General features: G+C 42.4%; 1 long non-coding RNA gene across 6 annotated transcripts in view; it reads right to left on the bottom strand.

Annotated features, from left to right (window-relative positions):
• LOC138763256 (uncharacterized) overlaps positions 1–20693 on the bottom strand; it is a 147596-nt gene that overhangs the window by 125195 nt on the left and 1708 nt on the right. The window lies entirely within an intron of this gene.

Raw genomic sequence — 20693 nt, 5'->3', positions numbered from 1 at the left:
TCTATTCCCTTACTTGCTGATGTGCTTTCCCACCCTTATCCATCTATTACTTTTAGCCTGTGAAATCGTGCTCCTCCCCTGCCCCTCCCACCCCCACCATTTTGTTCGGGTGCCTGCCAACATTTTGTTCCTACTTTGATAAAGGGCTCAAACTCAAAGCATTGGTAATGTATCTTTAATTTTGCTACATAAAGAATGCTGTTTGACCTGCTGAGTTTCTTCAGCATTGTGTTTACACTTCCTCCCAGATTTTACTCCCCACTCTCCTATAATTATTTTTCCCAACCCCAATCTTCTCTCTGATCTCCTCCAATCACCAGCTGCCCATGGTCTCATTACAAAGATCTTCCTGCTTCCTGTCTCTTCCACTGCATTATCTCTGCATGACTTCCTCCTCCTGTGGGTTCTCCTTGCACCATGTGCAGAGATCATGGAACCCACCAGCTGTGCACTCAGCTATCACTTTGCTCTCTGAGTGTCTCATCCCTGAAGTTGGGAGCTTTCAGAACCAATACTACAAAATGGGTGCAGCACGCCAAAGGACATTCAGTCCATTAGGTCACGCTGTTAAAGTCGAGCTCCTGGCAAGAAACAAAAAGTACAACCAAGCCACACAGTACAATTCAAACAGACTTTATTCGAATAACGCTAGCGGGAATGAGCAGTCTGTAGTGTTGGGTAGACAAGGTCACCTCACTAAGACCATTTGGTTTCATTCAAAGAACACAGCCACAGTGCACAATATTTAAAACATTTTCCTGTGTACAAATTGGAAAACATTTCTTTGAAGGTATTGCTACAGCTTATGTTATACATTTTGCATATCTTCTTCCTAAAGACAGAGAAATGATTTGTTATTGGTCATTTAATCTCATGTACCAATTATAATTAAGAACATCCTTCTGGGATACAAAAAAAATCAACAGAAGTCTGGAAGGATTGCTCACAGTACACATCAGTATCCGTTCTCTGGCTCCCTTATTTCTGGTTTTCAATTTACACATGTAAATGGTTAGTTTCATAGTAATCTTAGATTCTTGAAGTTGACAGTGATGGCCAAAACTTCAGTACTTGAAACAATGCCATTCAAGGGCTGATTGGTGCTGGACGCTTATTGCAGCCTTTTAATTGCGTCTAGCAGGTAAGTGAGTAGTCAGTTTGTACTGTTGTGTTAAAGAGATCAGGCAGGCAATATAATATGGTCAGTAGAAGAGGTGAGAATTGATTCCTGTCTGAAATGTCCTTGGTTACTCTCTCTCCCAGCTTATTGGCAAGATCTGTGTGATGGTTTCTTCATCATAATTCCCATAACTAGATACTCTATAGCTAATATTCTACAATGCTGGCTACACGCTCGTGAAATCCAGCTCTGTCTCACTACTCATGACCTTCTCTCCTTAGCCCTGCATTTCTTTACAAGTAATTACACCATCTTGAGAGCTATATTGGAAAGATACTTGGCTTCAAATTGGTTTGATCTATACTCAAAGCATAGCTCACATAACAATACGCTTCAATAAAGTTCTGTGCAAAGACTGTAGCATTATGATATGGCATAAAAAGTAAGAGGGCAGGATTACATGATAGAATAGGTTCAAGAATTCATAAAAGTATGAGAAGGCTTGAGTGCAGAAATCTGGACTCCATTGCAATATTGGGAGAGATCTGAATAGTTTGAAGTGTTATTTTTTCTCTCTGTCAATCTTTTTAGTGAGTTTTATAAAACAAGAACACATCATAGAGAGAACACAAAAATTAAAGGTAGTATAGTTCTACTGAATCTATCTTCTTTTCTTCTTTCTTTGGCTTGGGTTCGCGGATGAAGATTTATGGAGGGGTATGTCCACGTCTGCTGCAGGCTCGTTGGTGACTGACAAGTCCGATGCGGGACAAGCAGGCACGGTTGCAGCGGTTGCAAGGGAAAATTGGTGGGTTGGGGTTGGGTGTTGGGTTTTTCCTCCTTTGTCTTTTGTCAGTGAGGTGGGCTCTGCGGTCTTCTTCAAAGGAGGTTGCTGCCCGCCAAACTGTGAAATGCCAAGATGCACAGTTGGAGGCGAAATCAGCCCACTGGCGGTAGTCAATGTGGCAGGCACCAAGAAATTTCTTTAAGCAGTTCTTGTACCTCTTCTTTGGTGCACCTCTGTCTCGGTGGCCAGTGGAGAGCTCGTCATATAACATGATCTTGGGAAGGCGATGGTCCTCCATTCTGGAGATGTGACCCACCCAGCGCAGTTGGGTCTTCAGCAGTGTGGATTCGATGCTTGCAGATTCTGCCAGCTCGAGTACTTCGATGTTGGTGATGAAGTCATTCCAATGAATGTTGAGGATGGAGCAGAGACAGCGCTAATGGAAGCATTCTAGGAGCCGTAGGTGATGCCGGTAGAGGACCCATGATTCAGAGTCGAACAGGAGCGTGGGTATGACAACGGCTCTGTACATGCTGATCTTTGTGTGTTTCTTCAGGTGATTGTTTTTCCAGACTCTTTTGTGTAGTCTTCCAAAGGCGCTATTTGCCATGGCGAGTCTGTTGTCTATCTCTTTGTTAATCCTTGCATTAGATGAAATGGTGCAGCTGAGGTAAACTCGTCTTTGAATCTATAAAACATTGTTAATTGAAGGAAAAAAACAGATTCAATGATCAAGACAAATAGATTTAATGGAGCACAAAAATAGTCCATAAAAGGACCAAATTTTATGAAAATTAGTGTCAGCACACAACGTGGATCACCTGATCTTTTCTAAATTAAGACATGACATGACCACTGAGTACTAGTGGGTGGAACAGGATCTTTCCATCTAAGTAAGATTTTCCTTATCAAGTTTTATATCATCTAATTATGTATTTCCTCCTTCTTTCTAAGATGTTTGTCAATTGGTATGATAATGGTATTCAGTGTTTTTGAGACTTGATTGTTGACAGTTGTGTCTTCTGAACAGTTACCAGCGAAGTTTAATTTACCAAATTCGCTTTTTTTTTAGATATTTGCAGATCAGAATATTTTTACGGGTTCAATTACTAAGTTTTCCCATGGCTTGTGAATCAAACATGCTGGATGTAATTTTCAAATTACAACCCTCCCACAAAGATTTAATAACCTTTATATATGATATGCTTTCAAAATCGCATCAGGTTTCCTGCGATAAGATTAAAAGGGCATGAGAACACGATCTACTGTTTTCAATCTCAGACAAAAACTGGGATTTGATTCTTAAATTAGTTAAAACTACTGCTCTATGTGCTCAACATTCTCTTACGCAATTTCAAGGTTGTACATAGGATTTACATCTCTAAAGACAAATTATCCCATATATTTCCTAATCTAAATCCCTGATGTGACAGATGTAATGACAGGGAAGCCACCTTGATACATATGTTCTGGTCTTGTTGAGTTCTTGAACCTTATTGGAGGGAGGTTTTTTGTTTTGTCAATAATATTACATGTTAATCTTGAACCTAATCCTTCAACGGCTTTATGTGGAGTGTTAGACGATATTAATAAGCTATTTTCTTTATCTGATTGTAAAGTGATACTATTTACAACTCTTACTGCACGAAGTGCTATCCTGTTTAGAGGTGTTATCTTTTGAATGGCATATTACAGCGAAGTCTCATTTGCTGTCTGAGGAAAACTTTAGGCCATTTTGTGCCAGGCCCCTGCCTGGAGGCCAACTACAAGTGAGGAGGGAAAACATAAAATGTACCTTTCATAGAGCAGCCCTAAAAGGCTACTGCAGTGTCACATCCATGTCAAGCGGCACCTCTTAGTGCCCTCAGAACAGATGGAGACGGGGCAACTGGTGCTGTAGTGCCATCCATCATAAATACGCAGTAGAGCAATGGTTGTCTTCCCTACCCATAATCCCCCGTGCAGCTAGAACTGGTCTGTTTCCCAAAACAATTCCAGCTTCATGGGGGATTATGGGTAGGGAAGACAGCCATTGCTCTGCTGCGTTTTGAGCCACAGAGAGGGGCTCCGAAGACCGAAGTGACCTGATGAGGCTGTCACAACCTGCACCGGCTACCCCCTGATGGCCCCCGCTGGCCACCGCTGCCTTGGCAGCTCCCGCCAGCCCCAACTGCTTTGAGTGAGTCATGGAGGGAGAGGGATGAGTGGAGATATGGGTCGCAGGCTGATAACGTTATCAGCCCAGCCCCTAATCAGCCACTTGCAGCGGTTGTACATTCATGTGGGGCGGCATAGCGGTGTGCTCCGCCAATTATCCTTCCTCAAAAAGGGTTGCCTTCAGTGCCTCGGAGCTAGCCACGGCACATTTAGAAAAGAAAGTCTCTAGATGCAAGGGCAGAGAACCTCTGCCTTTACAGTTGGGCATTTTCCTTGCTTGAAAGGGCCTATAGTAAGAACCCTTGACATTATCAGGAAGGTGAGCAGGGACATAATCCCTGGTGTCCAGATCAAAGTTTATCCCTTAGTCAATGCTTGTAAAACTTAGTCAATCCAATCATTATTATATTAATCTTTGTGCTAAGTCCTAAACACAATATTGGCTGCAATATCCACATGACAAGAGTAACTTCACTTCAAAAGTATTAGACTGTAAATTCCCCTGTGTCAACCTGAAAGTGATGTGAAAAGTGTGACATAAATGCAAACCTTTCTTTGTTTCATAGTTGTGATTCTGAAAGACATTCTTAGATTTAAATGGGAACACAGAAAGACTCCACGGCCAAAGACTGAAATATGTTTTACTTTAACGTTTGTGCATTTACATTCAGGTCAGATCTCGAGAAGTACTTTAGTGAGGAGATGTAGCCAGTAGAGGGCAGCCTTTGCCCAGTTTTGGTCCCGAGACCCTCCAACCAAAGCCAAACAAAATCCGGTTTGTCTCATTACTATGAAAATATCTGAAATTTAAACACTAATTCAGAAAACTAAAAGGAATTTTGGAATTAAGGCAAGAAAAACCAAGAACAAGAAAACAGATGATAAAATCAGAGACTCAGACTGAGGATGCCCAAGAAAAGAAACAAAATAATTTCATGAAATTTGCAAGTCAAAAGCAGTACAAGTATCACATATTTAAGTTACAAAATCATTAAACATTTAAGCAAAGGAATGGACTATTTGGCCTTTAAATCTGCTCTTTAATAGGCATCAAACTACTGCATATTCTGTTTGCTCCCTGTGTGGCATGCACTTTATGTTCCTTTTCAAACCCAGTAACTTCCATTTGAAAGTTATCATTACATCTTCTTCCATCACCCTTTCAAGTGGACCATTTGAAATCATTATAAGTCACTGAATGTGAAGAATTTCCATATCTCTTTGGTTCTTTTTGCCAAGTATCAAATCTGTGCATTCTGGTTCTCAGCCTACATATGAGTCAAAATGCTTTCTCTTTGCTTTTGATATCAAAATCTTTGATTACAGTACAACTTCAATTATTCAAAATGGTTGGGTCCTGGCTATGTTGGACAATTTTATTTGGAGAATTGGTCATTTTTTAAATAAAACAGCCCAGTAGCAACAGCAAATCCCTTGAAACTGTGTTTAAGCAACAACAATCAACAAGGGAAGGCTTTTTAAGCATTAAAATAATGTTTAATTCTCACCAAAAAAACGCTGGCCGCCATCAATCACTGACACCTTCCCACCAAGGGCCCGCTCCTGACGGGATCCCAAGGACCCCGCTGCTTCCTGGAGCCCGAGATCGGCCCTGCCACTGGCAGCCTATCGTCCCCCGTCAGTTCGGCTCCAAAAAGGTTTTGGATAAATGATGATTTCTGATTTGCTTCGGATATCCTCATTTATCCAAAAAATTTTTTAGATAATTGAGAATTTTTGAGAATTCAATTTCAGACATTCGGAGTTGTATTGTATTTAATCTATCAGGAAAGATGTATCTGAGCGCCTCATAAAAAATAATAAGGATGCGACATAGACTGATGAAAGAAAACACTCATTTGACTAATCTACCCAAGTTCTTTGAGGGTGGACTGGAGGAATGTGTGGTGCCAATGTATTGTATTTTCTGCAAGTTTATGATATGGTCCCACAGAGAAGTTATGTTTGTACTAGTCTGAGAATGCCCAATCGTAACTTATCCTGGAAGCGAGCAGGGTCAGCCCAGGTCAGTACTCAGATAGGATTCCACTTGGGAATGCCAGGTTCCGTAGGCTTAGGCAGCATAATGTAGTAGTTAGCACAAAGCTATTACAGTCACAGCAAACCAGGTTTGAATCCTGCCCTGCCTGTGTTTGTCCATTCTCTCAGTACTTGCATGGGCTTCCTCTGGGTGCTGCAGGTCAATTGGTGTATTTGGGTGACATGGGCTCGTGGGTAAGAAGGGCTTGTTACCATGGTGCATCTGTAAACAAAAGGCTAAATTAAAGTTACGACACATGGAATTTAGGGAATTTTACTCCCAAGGATTGAAAAATAATGTGCCGAGTGAGGGACCAAATGTCGTGCTTCGAAGTCTGGGGGTGATACAAAGCTGGATGGGGATACAAATAGGAAAGGGGATATAGACAACATTCAAGGAGTTATAGACAACCTGGGTGAGTGGGTGAAGACAAAGTAATGTGATAAAATGTGAGATCATCCACTTTGGTGCATGTATCAGAGGAAGAGAATATTTGTTTTTTTAAATCTTAAGGTAACATTGATGTTCAGAGGGACCTGAGTATAAGAACATAAGAGATAGGAGCAGGAGTAGGCCATCCAGCCCATTGAACTTGCTCCGCCATTCAAAGTGATCATAGCTGATCTGATAATAGGCTTATCACCACTCATTTACCTTTTCCCCATAACCATTAATTGCTTTACTATGTAGAAATCTGTCCAACCTTGTCTGCTGAGGTAGCCTCTACTGCTTCAACGGGAAGGGAATTCCATAGATTCACCACCTTCCGGGATAAGTAGTTCATCTTTATCTCAGTTCTAAATCTACTCCCCTAATCTTCTCCACCAAAGGGAACAACTTATCTACCTCTATCTTATCTATGCCTTTCATAATTAAATAAGTTCTAGTGAGTACAATCCCAGATGACTCAATCTCTCCTCATAGGTCAACCCCTTCATCCCTGGAATCAACCTGGTGAACCTCCTCTGCACCGCCTCCAAACCCAGTACATCCTTCCTCAAATACGGAGATCAGAACTGCACAAAGTACTCCAGATACTGTTTCACCAATACTTTGTACATTTGCAACATAACCTGTCTGCTCTTAAATTCAATATATTTGTACACAAGTCACTATATGCCAATATTCAGGCACAGTGAGCAATTAAGAAGGTAAAGGGTATATTAACCTCTGATAGGAGAGGATTTGGAAACAGGAGTAAATTTTAGTTGCATTATGTTGAGCCCAGATGAGGTTACACTTGGGGTTACATTACAGTTTTGTTCTTCTCACCTAAAAAATGCATACTTGGCACAATGAAATTTCATTGGACTGGTTCAAAGAATGGAAGGCTTGACATGTAAGAGTTTGAAGAGACTATTTCTTAAAATTTGGAAGAATGAAAGGAGACCTCAGTCTGGGTGCATGTCAGTGGGACATGACAGAATAAATAATTCATCATGGACTAGATGGGCTGAGGAGCCTGATTCTGTGCTGCAGTGTTCTATGTTTGTATGGTTCTTCCAGGCAATATGCATGATTGAGGTCCTTCCCCACCCCCCACCCCCAGTTAATATCTAAGGTGAATGCATAGTATCATCTCCTGATGCCCATAATTGGTCCCAAACATTTTTTTTTAAATCAACTTACTCTGTTAACTTCAGGAAAGAAACAAGAGGATATTCAATGACATCCAGTTTGTCAAATTGTCCTGTATTCCATTCTCCTTAATCTTTTGGGTAAGTCACCCATATAGGATCTTGCCAACTGATGTCCATCTAAACCATATCTAGTGCTTTGTTCTCTTTAAAAAAATCAATCAGATTGATCAGAGAGGCCTGCCCTTGACAAAATAATGTTGGCTTTGTTTGAAGTGAACGTGAATACCATCCGGTTTCTCTAGTTTGTCTTAGGGCCCTTCCCTGTCCCTCTCTCTTTCCATATCCCTCTATCTCCTTCCCTCTCCATCCCCTCCCAGATTTTTGTCTCTTCTGCCCTCCCACCCATATCCACCTATGACTTTGAGCCTGTGGGCCTCAGCTCCTTGCCCAGCAACTCCAGCATTTTTGTGTATTTAACTATGAATACTATCCCTCAGCATTTTGAAAAGAAACAAAGCATGGAACCATTTGTATTCAGTAAGCTGGTTATACAGTCACTCCCCCATCTCTCTCTCTCTCTCCTCTCCTCTCTTTTTTTCTCCTCTATTGATAGAAAAAATAGGTTGCATTAAGAAAATATAGACATTGATAGAAAATAAATTGAGGTTCAAAGGAACATTTCCATATCCAAAATCCATGCATTGGATTTACAAAATTAAATAAATAAGATTTAAGTTCCTAGGTTTGAACCTGTATCAGCAAGAGATTTTTTAGAATAGATTTATCATTGATTTGCTGGAGCTTATATTTAAATATTTCTCAGCAATCAACTCTGCATAACTTTATGAGTGGAACATGCCTACAGGCTCCTCTTATAGGTATTCACCATTTAAAATATCACTATATATATATTCATTTCCCCTGTCGCTGATACACAGGGACTCAGCTTCAACTTTGCTTCATAGAATATGCCCCAAAGCCTTCAGAATCCCACAGAGTAGAAGTCAAACCTCTGTAAATTGAATTAACAAACCTGGAATGTGTTTATTCAAAGCTGATAACCCTCAATCACTTCCACAATATTAACATACATACATATATATGGATTTTCTACAAGCTTTTTAAAATAATTATATTTAATTTGTGTAACATTTATTTCACACATATACATAATCTTAACAAAAATGTTTCAGCATGCTGCATTCCATGAGAGAATTGACAATATTTTCCCTGAAGTTACCAAGACAATGAATTTCCCTTCTTTAATTCCTTATAGCCTAAGTCTTTTCAAATACATCCAACCCATTACTTAAGAATCAGATTAACGTGAATTGAATGCTGACGGGTATTCCTTTCCTCATGATCCACAGTGGGAATCTGATTAATCTTCTCAATGTACAACACGTGTCCTTTTTTCGATCATGTTTTTGGTGTTCTTATTCACAGTTTTAATGAAGAACAAATAATGTTAGCATGCTTCCACTTTTATTGCATGCTGACTGTGTAATGTAATCCACATGAATCCATATGCTTTTTGAGGTTGGTCATGGCCAGAATTAACATCTGGACCCTCTACAATTTGCCTATCATCACAATCGCTCCACAGCAAATGTCATATTACTGGCTCTCCACTCAGCTCTGGATCACCTCGAAAACAGCAATTCATAATGCGGCTGTTCTTTATAGACTATAGCTGAGCCTTCAACACCATTATTTCCTCAGTGCGGGTCAACAAGTTCCAAATCCTGGGTCTCTGCACCCTCCTCTGCAACTGGATCCTTGACTTCCTCATAGGAAGACCACAGTCAGTACAAATTGGAAACAATGTCTTCTCACTATCAACACAGGCACACCTCAAGGATGTGTGCTTAGCCCACTGCTCTACTCACTATGTACTCATGAGTGTGTGGCCAGGCACAATTCCAATGCCTTCTACAAATTTGTCAATGATACCATGTCGGCAGAATCACAAACTGCAATGAGGAAGTTTACAGGAGGGAGATGGATCAGCTTAGTGTCACATCAACTACCTTGCATTCAATATTAGCAAAACCAAGGAGATCATTGTGAACTTCAGGAGAAGTCAGGAGAATATGATCTAATCCTCATCGAGGGCTCAGTAGTAGAGAGGTTCAAGAACTTCAAATTCTTGGGTGTTAACATCTCTGAGGATCTGGCCTGGAGCCTGCATGTCGATGCAATCATGAAAAAAAACTCACCAGCGGCTATACTTTGTGAGGTGTTTGAGGAGGTTCAGTATGTCACCAAAGACTCTTGTGAACTTCTACAGGTGTACCGTGGAGAGCATTCTGGGTGGTTGCATCACTGCCTGGTATGGAAGTGCCAATGCTCAGGACAAGAAAAAAACCCTTGAGGGTTGTTAACTTGGCCTGAGACATCAGGAGATCAGACTCCTCTCCATCGAGGACATTTACAAAAGGTGGTGTCTTAAGAAAGCAGCCTCTCTCCTCAAAGACCCCCACCACCCAGACCATGTCCTCTTCACTCTGCTTCCATCTGGAAAAAGGTACAGGGCCTAAAGATGAGCACTCAGCAGCACAAAGACAGCTTCTTCCCCTCTGCTATCAGCTTTCAGATATATTGTCAGAGTACATACAGGGCATCACATACATCCCTGAGATTCCTTTTTCCTGCAGGTGCAATAGAATTACCACTAATTGGTAATGCAAAAAAAACTGTAAACAGCATAAAACATGTAAGCAAAGAACTTGAACAGATAATTAATGTAAACAAACTGTGCAATACAAAGAGAACAAAAAGAAAAATCAATAAAGTGCACAGTGAGAGTCCTTAAATGACTCTGATGGACTTTGTCAATAAGGAGTCTGATGGTGGAGGGATAGCAGCTGTTTCTGAACCTGGTGGTGCGAGTCTTGTGACAGCTATACCTCTTTCCTGCTGGCAGCAGTGAGAACACAGCATGTGCTGGGTGGAGTGAGTCTTTGATGATTGCTGCTGCCCTCCAACAGCAGCACTCCCTGTAGATGTACTCAATAGTGGGGAGGGTAACCCCTGTGATGGCATCATGGCATCAGCGATGTCCTGCCTGATGTGAGCAAAAGCTGCTTGCACCTCAGAGGGCAGAGGAAAGATGGTGGCTTGGGCCAGTGGGCAGACCTTGTCCGAGGAACGAGGGACCCATGGGAACTAATAGGAGAAAAGTCCAAGGCATCTGCGGAGGGCCTTGAGCGTGGTAGGGGAGGGGCAGTTCCATTAATATGTACATGCGTTCTGGATCTGGACTAATGACAGTATGTTCCAAGATGTACCCTAGGATGGCAAGGCGGGTGGTGCTGAACACACACTGCTCTTTGTTGTAAGTGGCCATCCAGAGAAATCACTCCAGGTTGTCATCGTGGTCCTGCTGGTCATGGCCACAAATGGTGACATTGTCCAAGTACAGGGACGTCGCTCTTAGGTTGTGCCAGTCTACTAGTGAGCAAGATCAGGGAGCATGGATTTGGAGGTAAGGTGCTGACATGGATAGGAAATTGGTTAAGAAATAGGAAACAAAGGGTTGGGGTAAGCGGGTCTTTTTCAGGATGGCAGGATGTGACGAGTGGAGTGCTGCAGGGATCGGTATTGGGTCCTCAGTTGTTTGTAATTTATGTAAATGATTTGGATGAGGGGATTATTAATAATTTGAGCAAATTTGCAGATGACACGAAACTGGGTGGCAGTGTGGGGTGTGAGGAGGATGTCAGGAAAATGCAGAGGGACTTGGACAGGTTGGGGGAGTGGACTGCTGAATGGAAGATGACGTTCAATGTAAGCAAATGTGAGGTTATCCATTTTGGGGGCAATAATAGGAAAGCAGAGTATTATTTAAATGGAGACAAGCTAGGGAGTGGGGAGGAGCAAATGGATCTGGAAGTACTTGTTCACCGGTCACTGAAGACTAGCATGCAGGTTCAGAAAGCTGTGAAGAAGGCTAATAGCATGTTGGCTTTCATAAAGAAGGGATTGGAGTATAGGAACAGAGACGCCCTTCTGCAGTTGCACAGGGCCCTGGTGAGACCCCACCTGGAGTATTGCGTCCAGTTCTGGTCTCCAATTTTGAGGAAGGACATACTAGCTATAGAGGGTGTGCAGCGCAGATTTACAAGGTTAGTTCCAGGGATGGCGGGGTTGACATCTGCTGAAAGGCTAGAAAAACTGGACTTGTATCCGATGGAGTTTAGAAGGATGAGGGGGGACATGATTGAGGTATACAAAATTATCAGGGGGATAGACAGGGTGAAGTCGGATTACTTGTTCCCAATGATGGGGGAGACGAGGACTAGAGGGCATAGTTTAAGAATACAGGGTAGGCCCTTTAGGACGGAGATGAGAAAACATTTTTTTACCCAGAGAAGTGTGAATCTGTGGAATGCTCTGCCACAGAGGGTGGTAGAGGCAGATTCGCTGATTATGTTCAAAAGAGAGTTAGATAAGACTCTAGTGAGCAAAGGAGTTGAGGGTTATGGGGATAAGGCTGGAAAGGGGTACTGATGGTAGTGATCAGCCATGATCTGTAAAATGGCGGTGCTGGCTCGACGGGCCGAAGGGCCTACTCCAGCTCCTATTATCTATTGTCTATTGTCTATCTCCCATTGGAAAACAAAGACCCCATTACTGACCCCAAACGGAACCCGCCAGAACTGATAGAGACACCCGTCTGCCTCGATGGTGGTATATGGCTTATTCCGGGTATGGATAGGGAGCTGGTGGTAGGCTGACTTTAGGTCAATTGTCAAGAGAACCTTATAGCGGGGTATCTCGTTGACCATGACGGCTATTCTGGGTAGGGGGTAGGCACCCAGTTGGGTGTACCAGTTTATAGTCTGGCTATAATCGATAACCATCCTCAGTTTGCTTCCCACTTGGCCCTCCAGGTGCTGGGCTCTATGATACCTTCTGCCAGAAGCCGCCTCACCTCTGCCTTAATGAAAGCCCGGTCGGCCGCGCAATAGTACCTACTCCTGGCAGCTATGGGCTTGCAATCTGATGTAAGGTAGTTGAAGAAGGCAGGAGGGGTTATCTGTAGTGTGGAGAGACTGCAGATGGATTGGGGGCATTTGTAGGTCTGTGCGCTGTGGACTGTGAGCTGGGGGAGGGGCCTGCCAAAAGTGAGGGTAAGCCTTTGGAGGTGGTACTGGAAGTCCAGCCTAAGAGTACTGGGGCACAGAGGTGAGCACAACCAGGAGCTTTAGTGTCCGGGCCACATTCGGGTTCATGAAGCTCTCAGTACTACTGCTATCAAATAGGCATTTAGTTACCTTCCCATTGACAGCAATGACCATCATTGAGTGCCTGAGTCTGTGGGAAATGTCTCTTTTTAAGGTAGTGGACTCTAGGACCATCTCAGGGTCTGAGTTGCTGCTCCCCGATGGATGAGGCGAGTAGCAGCTGGCAGCTTCCTTCCTAGGAATAGGGTGCATCGGGTGGGCAATCAGGTATGTGCCCACGATGCCCCATTGATGTGCCGTTGGGGCCCAGCTGGCCCAAGATGGTAGCACCCAGCGGACACACGTGGCATCAGTGCATTTGGCAACCTGGCCGGCCGTGAAGCAGAAGGTGATGCCATCAGAACTGGTGGAAGTGACGTCATTGGTGTGGGTGGAAGTCGTCCAGCGGAAGAGGGTGGCCACCGGGGTGAGCACACTGCAGTGGTGCCGGTCGATGGCTGGGCCAGAAGTGATATTGGCGGGTGTGGGCAGTTGTGGAGGGACAAGTGATGGCATTGCCCAGTCCTCATACATGCCGATATTCAGGAGGGCTCCTAGCTGGTCGCAAAGGGCTGCAGTGCTCCCAACGAGTCTGGAAAGGCACATCTTTGCATAGTGGACTTTCTTCACGCATCGGGAGCAGTACGAATTCCTCGCGGGACAGCCTTTGCGGGATTGCCTGTCTGACCCACACCGGGAACCGTAGTACTTACAGGGGTGCGGAGTGCCTGCAGCAGCGATAGTCTCCTCCATGTGAGGCCCTTCGGCTACGGCAGTTGTCTGGATCTGCCAGACCGGAGATTGGGGGAGTCAGGGATCGAAAACCTCAGGGAATGGACCATCTCTATTGTCCTGGCAAGCGAGGCAATGTTTTCTTCCAGTAGTTTCAACCAGGCGCTCCTCGAGCGCAGCCCTTGCACACAGGCATCTCGGATCAATCACTCCACTTCCCCTTCGGTCATCAAAGTCTTGGTCAGGAACTGGTGGGCTAGCTCCTGTAGGGCCCCCAGATAGACATCAGCTGTTTCACCTGGCTGCTGAGACCTGATGCTGAGTAGGTACCTGGCATAGACCACGTTTGTTGGGGACTTGTACCTTCTCTCCAGGACGGCCATCGCAGGTTTGTAATCTGTGAAGTCCTTGATGGCCTGGAAAGCTCGTGGGCCCAGCTTGGTGCAGAGAATCATGAGCCATTTTTGGTTCATATTGATCACCTCCACCTATGTTAGGATGATCGCCTCAATCACGTGCCTCCGATCTCGAAGCTTGCCTGGGCTTCCAGGTGTTGAGGGTCGATCTCCAGGCTGCCGATCGACAGGAACTTCTCCATGGTTGTTCTTTAAAATTTTACTGGAGTAAATTGTGGTTCGCTGAAGAAGCAGCAAGCAAGCATAAAACTCAAAAGACTACAACAGGCTTTATTCCAGTAAAAGTCTGAACACCAGTTAATGCCTTGGTGGTTCCCGTGTGACTGGCTCGGGAGGGGCCAGCTCAGGTCTATATTAGGGTCGGCTGATTGACAGCCAGCCAGGTGGAGTCAGCCCCCTAGAGGGTCTATTTAGGTTGGCTGAGTGATAGCCGGCCAGATAGAGTCAGCCCCTTACAGTAGTATCTAATTGGCAGAGACATCGATGCAACTGCTGCGACTGATTAGTCGCGGCAACTCGGGCGACCAAAACACGGCTTGCGTTCTCACCAAGGCGACGCCAGGGCGACGTCTCCATCAGTCGCGGCAACTAATGATGTCCGCAACTGGGGAGACGTCTCCGCGACCTCTCCGTGGCATTGCCGCGACCTCTCCTCGATCTCCTTGGTCTTCAGCAGGTCGCGGCAATGTCGCGGAGACGTGTCCCCAGTTACAGACAACAGTAGTCGCCGCGACTGATGGAGACGTCACGGAGACCTGCTGGAGACTGGAAAAAGTCTCCAGAAAAATCAAACATGTTCGATTTTCCGGCGGCTCCCCAGAAACCCGGCTAGTCTCTAGGAGATGTTGCGGAGAATCGAGTCACCAGCAAGTCTCCACCTAGTCTCCAGGCCAGTGAGATAGGCCCTTTAGCTGGTTTTCTTGCAGGTACAAAGATCGCAGTAGGCTGATGGTTGCATTACCACATGGACCTAAACAATAGCAGTCCTTGAGTTAAAAAGCACATCCTCATGCTTCACCAATCATAAACCAAATGCTTTCAGATATTTATGATCAGCTTTATTAGGGGGATTGAATAAACCTTTTGAAAAAGCCATACATCTGCTTAAATGAACAGCATATTTATATAACAATAGATGTGTAAATGAATAATACTTAGATTTTAAACAAATATCTCATTTAAAATTACACAGATTGGCTTTCATTTTACATTATTCAAATGTAGACAATGGTGTGGAGCACAGCTAGACCTTTACTGAGATAATCAATTCAAAGTATATGACTAGGGCTATTTAAATAATTAACATTTTAAATTTATCCATCAAGAACCAGCAATAATATTATTAATTTTGATCTAGTATCACATTGATTTTTAAACAACTAATTTGTCTGGTTGATGACAAAATTGTAAAACCCCTGGTATCCGGAATTCAAGCAACCAGAAGGCAGCCTCAAGCAACCAGCCAAAATCAGAGGAAAATAAATTTTAAAAATTAAAATAAATAAGAACGAAGTAATAGGTAAACTACGTAAGCTTAAAATTGTAAAGGTAAATATTCTCTGAAGTAACACATAAACCTTTGGTGAAGATGCAAGCAAATATTCAGCCAGCAGTGTGCCTTGGTCATGCTTCGCTCGTAACAATTGTTTGAATAAAGTTTGTATGAAGTGTTTGAATAAAATGGTGTCACCCAGGTTGAAGAGCTGGTTGATGCCGCTTGCCATTGGGGTGACTCTCTTAAAGTGTCTCCTTATCCCTGCTTAGTTAGAGTTTCCCCATTCAGAGGCTTTATCTGTAAATAAGGGGAGGGGCTTTTGTTCATCTTTCAGGTGGCTCCATGGGGGTGGGTGGGGGGGGGGGGGTGGGTGGTGAGGGGAGGAATCTGCAGATGCAGTGACAGTTAAATGTTTTCCAAGAATGTGATTGAAAATAAAGTAAAATGTTTCAAGGTGTATATATTCATGCAAGTGGTTTGTTCATTGTAAGTACAGTGTAGTATTTTTGTCTTTTAAACTATTTACTATTAATGCAGGTGTACTAATCAGGCATTGTAAAAGTAAGTCTCAAGCAACTGGCACCTTCCAATCCCTAGAGATAGCAGGCCATGCTCTGCCTGCCTGTTCCCTTTCCCTTTCCTAACTACCCCCTTCTTGTCTCCCTCCAAGGTGTAATAGTGTCACTGTAATTCCTCTGCCTCCTGAATGATCCAGAGTTCATCCAACTCCAGTTCTAATTCCTTAACTCTGTTTGTCAGGGGCTGCAGCTGAATGCATCTCTTGCAGATGAAGCCATCTGGGATAATGCTGGCTTCCCCCATGACCCACATTCTGCAAGATGAGCATTCCCCTGCCTTGGCTACCATTCCCACTGTTCATGACTGGAGGAACAAAATATATGATAAATTTGCACTTTCCTGTGCCTACCTGGTAAATCATTTCAGTTCCTTGTGTTACAAGATCAAACCAGCAACCACAAAGAAGGCATATCACATAGGGGTAAAGATGAACAATTACTTTATTAACAAAAATTCACCTTCAAACTTTAATTCAAAATCCCTCCCTTTTATAACAATGCCTACTGGTTAATATACAAACTTCTATCACAGTGTAAAACTAATAAATTCCCCAGCCTAAATATACATATGTAATTAAAGTCTAAGTTATATTTACAACTAGCCCACAGAAAAACTTAGACACAAAACACAAAACATACAAGACTCACAAAACTTTGATCTCAACCGAAGCAAAGATCATAAACAAAATTCAGTTTGTTTGATAAACTGAAGCCAAAAGATCTTTGAGAGAGAGAGAGAGAGAGAGAGAGAGAGAGAGAGAGAGAGAGAGCACAAAATTTGAAGTTGTCTTCTTGTGTTGCTTGCAGAGAGAGGAACAATGGCTTGGTCCAGATCCTTCTGGCTGCCTTCAGAATGTTCATCCTTTTTGAAATCCCAACATTCTAAACTATCTTCCAGACAATGACTCATGCTCTGGGCCTTCTTCCACTCCACAGCACAGTGGTGGTTTATCGTCCAAGTCCAGAATTTTTAGATCATTTTCTGCACATGCCCAGACCATCTCCCACTGCTGAGAGAGTCCACCTTCACCTTGGATCTCTAAGGCAAACTGTCACTTTTCAACACAAAACCACACAAGACAACTCAGAACTCTGTAACACCTCCCCTGCAAAAAAAATTGTCCACAAGAACAAATTTTTAATAATCAATGGAAGTATTACATAAATAAAATAAAATAAACACTCCATTTTTTACAGCGAATATGTGATTAGATTCATATCTACCCAGATTAACATCTTGACAAACAATCTGCTATTATGTTATCCATTGCCTTTATGTGTGTAATAATTAAATCATACTCTTGTAACATTAAGCTCCAGTTCAATAACCGTCTGTTCTTCTTTTTCATTTTAGACAGCAAAACTAATGAATTATGATCAGTATATATTATTAAAGTTTTTGAGCACTACCAATATACACATCAAAATGTTCCAATGCTAAAACAAGCACTAATAACTCCTTCTCAATGGTTGAATAATTTCGTTGATGGTTGTTAAACCTTTTCGAGAAGTATGAAATAGGATGTTCTACTCCATCACCATCCTTCTTCTGTAACAATACAGCACCAACCGCTTCATTACTGGCATCCATGGCTAAAGAGAATGACTTTTCAAAGTTAGGAGAGACAAGTACAGGCTGATGGCATAAAATGGCCTTTAACTTTAGAAACGCTTCTTGGCATGCATCTGACCAGATAAATTTTTCTTTCTTTCCAAGTAGTTTTGTTAATGGGAATGCAATTTCAGCAAAGTTTTTACAAAATCTACGATAGTAGCCAATCATAACTAGAAATCTCCGAAGAACTTTCTTATTACCGGGGATAGGGAACACAGTGATAGCCAATACCTTCACTCCAACTGGTGCCACCTGTCCCTGTCCTACCACATAACCCAGATAAATTACAGTGACATGTCCAAACTCACTCTTGTGCAAATTCACTGTGAGGTGTGCTTCCACCAGTCTCTGAAATAACTGCTCTAATTCAAGCTTGTGTTCTTCCCATGTATCCATACTAATTAATAGATCATCGATATAGGCTCTTGTGTGCTATAAACCCTGAATTACTGCATTAATCATTCTCTGAAATGTGCCAGGTGCATTTTTCATCCCGAAAGACATAACATTATACTCATAAAATCCCGAAGGTATAAAAAATGCAGAAATCTCCCTGCCTTTCTCTGTCAAAGGAATACACCAGTATCGTTTTAAGAGATCAATGTTTGTAAGAAACTTAGCCTTTCCCAGCTTATCTATACAATCATCTATTCTGGGAATAGGGAATGCTGTCTTTATCACCTTGTTTATCTTTTCATAATCTGTACAAAACCTAATTGAGCCATCTGGTTTAGGCACCACAACACAGGGTGAACTCCAATTTGAACTTGATTTTCAGATGATGTCATTTTTGAGCATATAATCCACCTCTTGATCCAACAATCTGCTCTTTTCCTGATTAACTTGGTAAGGACGCTGCTTAATAGGCTTAGCATCATTGACCTCCACATCATGACAAGCCACAGTAGTTCTTCTTAGAACATCTGGGAATATATCCGTAAATTTCATAAGTAATGTCTTTATTTCTTTCCTTTCGGATTTAGTCAAATGCATTAACTTGGTTTCTAAGTTTTGCAAAACTTGAGAATTTTCCAGCCTGGGGCTTATCACTTTCTGTGCTCCATGACCTGCCACAAAACTTATCTCCTCCTTACTTTCCTCTATAACTAGCACATTGGTTGGAATCCTAGTCTCCTCCTCAGTCATTCTCTCAAAGTAAGGTTTAAGGATGTTCACGTGACAGACCTGTGTCTCTCTTCAATGATCAGGCATCTCAATGACATAGATGACCTGGTTAATTTTTGATTTCACCTTATATAGTCCTGAAAACTGAGCTCTCAAAGGGTTTAACTGCATTGGAAACAAAACCAATACTTTGTCGCCAGGTTTAATGTCTCTAATTTTTGCTTTTTGATCATACCAATTTTTCATTTTTCCCTCAGCAGTTTTTAAATTTTCTCTTGCCATCTCGCAAGCCTGATGTAATCTGTTTTTAAATTGGAAAACATAATCCAACAGATTTGATTGTTTATCATTATGTATCCACTGTTCCTTCAACAACAGTAATGGACCCCTGACTTCATGACCAAACACCAACTCAAATAGACTAAAGCCAAGAGACTCCTGAGTTGCCTCTCTAACAGCAAACAATAACAAATGGATTCCTTCATCCCAATCCTTATTACTTTCCACACAATGAGCACTCATCATATTTTTTACAGTTAAATTGAACCTTTCCAAGGCCCCTTGACTTTCAGGATGATAGGCAGACAACACAATTTGATGGGCTCCCATTTCATATACCACCAGTTGAAATATTCCAGACATAAAATTACTCCCTTGGTCCGATTGAATTTACCTTGGTAGGCCAAACAGTGTGAAAAATTTTAGCATAGCCTTCACAATCTTCTTTGCTTTAATGTTTCTCAGGGGAATAGCCTCTGGAAACCTTGAAGCTGTGTGAATGAGTATTAACAAATACTCATTTCCTGCTTTGGTTTTTGGCAATGGGCGAACACAATCCACTATCACTTTTGAGAAGGGCTCCCCGAAAGCAGGGATGGGTTGTAAAGGTGCCACTGGTGGACCTTGATTAGGCTTGCCCTCCATTTGACAAGTGTGACAGGTTCTACAAAAGTTCACAACATCCTTTCTTAATTTTGGCCAATAAAACTGTTTCCTTATTTTTATACCATCTTCTTCACTCCAAGATGACCTCCTAAAGGTATAGTATGAGCCAACTTCAATATTTCATTCCTGTAAGTTTTGGGAATTTCAACTTGCCTTATTTCTGCCCTATTTTCACTGGCAGGTATCACTTGTGGTCTCCACTTTCTCATCAATATTCCATCTTGAACAAAGTAACCTACTGGCACAGTTTCAATTTCTTGGTTAGACAGAATCTTATCTCTTATACCAGCAAGATCAGGATCATGCTTTTGTCTAGCTATTAATTCTTCTCTTGACAACAGCAAAGCTGGATCCTTAGGTTTGTCCTCAATGCTTGTCTCCACTACAGGATCATCACAGACTTTCTCTACCTCTACCTTTTTTCTAGATATGTCTCTAGTAATGGCACACCCAGGGTAGATTTCCAAATCCCTTTTGGACTTGTGAGTTTCACTGCAGGTATGACTTTACCCTCTGCTAAATCATTCCCTAACAAAAGAGAAACTCCATCCACCAGCAGACTTGATCTTATTCTTATCATAACCGGGCCATTAACTAAGTCTGATTTCATCACTATTCTATGCAAAGCTATAGGCTCTGCTTCACCACCAATGCCTTTAATTAAATTCGCATCTCCAGTATCGGTCTCCTCACCAAAATTCAAAATGTTGCTTAATACAAGCAATTGGGCTGCTCCAGTATCCCACAGGATTTTAACTGGCACTTGATTGGATCCTTCTTTAACCAAAATGAAACCTTCAGTCATGAATGGTTTAAAAATATCCCTAACTTTCTCCCTCTGAACACAGGCAGTTGGTACCACCCTTTTCTCTTT

The sequence above is a fragment of the Narcine bancroftii genome, chromosome 5 (assembly GCF_036971445.1).
Source record: "Narcine bancroftii isolate sNarBan1 chromosome 5, sNarBan1.hap1, whole genome shotgun sequence".
Taxonomy (NCBI): domain Eukaryota; kingdom Metazoa; phylum Chordata; class Chondrichthyes; order Torpediniformes; family Narcinidae; genus Narcine; species Narcine bancroftii.
Note: the sequence above shows the minus strand (reverse complement) of the source record. Positions and strands in the feature narration are given on the sequence as shown.